The sequence below is a fragment of the Rousettus aegyptiacus genome, unplaced genomic scaffold (assembly GCF_014176215.1).
Source record: "Rousettus aegyptiacus isolate mRouAeg1 unplaced genomic scaffold, mRouAeg1.p scaffold_m13_p_13, whole genome shotgun sequence".
NCBI lineage: Eukaryota > Metazoa > Chordata > Mammalia > Chiroptera > Pteropodidae > Rousettus > Rousettus aegyptiacus.
In genome coordinates, this window is record NW_023416288.1 from 79558705 (window position 1) to 79560803 (window position 2099).

General features: G+C 44.2%; 1 pseudogene; it reads left to right on the plus strand.

The window, feature by feature from the left end:
• The first annotated feature begins 425 nt into the window (after window positions 1-425).
• Window positions 426-1654, plus strand: LOC107516428 (annotated as a pseudogene).
• Window positions 1655-2099: the final 445 nt, after the last annotated feature.

The window sequence follows — 2099 nt, forward strand, 5'->3', positions numbered from 1 at the left end:
GGATTTAACTGATATTTTATAGCATTTCACCTCAAGGCATCAAAATACACATTTTTTTCAAGCTTACATGGAACATTTTGCAGGATAGTCCACAAAAAAGTCTCAGTAAATTAAAGAAGATTGAAATCATATCAAACACTTTCCCTAATAACAATGGTATTAAATTGGAAATCAAGTATAATAGGTAAACTGATAAATACACAAACAGGTGAATAACATGTTATGCTAAATAATGTGTTACTAAACAATCAATGGGTTAACAATAAGATCAAGGAAGAAATCAAAAGATATCAAGACAAATAATAATGAAAACACAACATTAAAAAAAAAAAATCTATGAGACACAACCAAAGCAGTTCTAAGTGGGAAATTTATAGCAATACATGCCTACCTCAATAAACAAGAAAAATCTTAAATAATCTAACTTTGTGCCTCATTCTGTGTTCATGTTGAGTTTCTATCTGACCTGCTTTCTGCTGCTGACCTTGATGGTATTTGTGCCCATGTTCTATTCCTGTGTGAAGCCCCTCCTCCCTCACACCATCTCCAGGAAGATCATACAGTCTAAGATGAACAGTAGACTTGTTGAGGTGTCCACCATCTCACTGGTGTTCCTGTCAGCTTTTTTCAACATGTTTATGTACAACTCCAAAAACCAGCCAGGCCAATGCACTCCATGTGGTGGTGTTGGCCATCAACTACAATCCCTGGGTGACAGCAGGGATTCTGCTGCAGGCCCTGTTCCAACTTCAACTTCCCCGATTACTTCACTTATAGTGTGCTGCTCAGCCTGCTGGCCTACTCAGCTGCATCATGCTGGTCCTCATGCTGGCCATTGAGCTCATATATTTGCTTATCATTGAGCTGTCCAGTGTCACACTCTTTGACAATGCCAATCTGCCAGTCACTGCCAATGCCATAAGATTTCAACAACATTGTCCTAGGTATTTGGCCAAGGTGGTACTGAAGTTGGTGAAGCTCACTGTCACCTCAGTCTTTGTGCTGGTCCTGTATCTACACACCCAACAGGTAGATTCCACTACTGGTCTCAACTTTCTCTGGAAACTGCAGGCCATGAAGGAGAAAGAGGAGATGGAGGAGCTGCAGGCCTATAACTGATGACTACAGCAAAACATACTGCCCATGGATGTGACAGCCCACTTTCTGGCCCGTAAGCTGCACAAAGACAAATTCTGCTATCAGTCCTGTGAATGTTTGGCCATCATGTTCACTTCCATCTCAAACTTCTTTGAATTTTGTGTGGAGCTGGAATCCACCAATAAGGATGTCAAATGCCTGTGGCTGTTTAATGAGATCATCACTGATTTTGATAAGATCATTAGCAAGGATCAGTTTGGGCAGCACCTATATGGCTATCTGGGCCCTCAATGATTCTACCTATGACAAGGTGGGCAAGAACCACATCAAAGCTCTAGCTAATGGACCAAATGAAGTACATCAACAAGCACCTCCTCGACAACTTCCAGATGAAGATCGGGCTCAATATCAGCCCTGCAGTAGGTGATCAGGGCTGCAAGCCTCAGTATGACATGTGGGGCAATACGGTGAATATGTCATGGACAGCACTGGTGTACTTGACCATATCCAGGTCACCACAGACATGTACCATGTGTTGGCCACCAAGGTATGGTAAAGGGCAAAAATGAGATGATGACCTACTTTCTAAATGGAGGGCCCCACTCAGCAGCTGCCAGCCAGTGAAACTGGGTAGCCTGGCCTCCAGAGAAATGGAAAACACTTCTTTGTGTGTGGGGCAGGCAGGTGGAAGTGTACGCTTCAGCCTAGGAGGCCACACTGGTGAGATTTTCCTCTCTGACTCCAGAAACAGCTTCTGCCTTTCTGGGTGGGCAGCAGCCTCTGTCTCAGGCCCTGGGGTATATGCGTCCAGAAAGCATCAAGCTGACCAAAGATGTTTCCTTTTGTAGAAGACTCTGCTAGATTTCATCTGAATCTTGAGTTTTCTAAGGGTGCTGCTGCTGCGTGAATGGAAAGGAGCTGCTGGCATGTTGATCAATGCGTGGCCTTCCAGAAACTCGATGGCAGGGCTGAGGGAGAGGCCTCGGTCTGGATAGGTGGGT